Source organism: Morone saxatilis, unplaced genomic scaffold (genome assembly GCF_004916995.1).
Source record: "Morone saxatilis isolate NCDOM2014 unplaced genomic scaffold, NCSU_SB_2.0 Contig6, whole genome shotgun sequence".
Classification (NCBI taxonomy): Eukaryota; Metazoa; Chordata; class Actinopteri; family Moronidae; genus Morone; species Morone saxatilis.
Genome location: NW_023340206.1, coordinates 8,545,602 through 8,545,819, shown reverse-complemented (window position 1 = coordinate 8,545,819; position 218 = coordinate 8,545,602).

The window sequence follows — 218 nt, the reverse complement described above, 5'->3', positions numbered from 1 at the left end:
GATGAACGAATGTGTTATTTATACATGAAACCCACATTGGGTACTCTTCTAAGAATTTAATCTGATATAATGTATAATGGAAAAATATGAGTTGAACCTGACATTGTCTTTTTGCTGAAAATCCTCTTGCAAGTGTTGATTTAACGAGCTTATATTTTGCCCGTCCTGTACACACCACGTCAGTCACTTTTTCCACTGTATTTCTAGAAGCCTGTGGC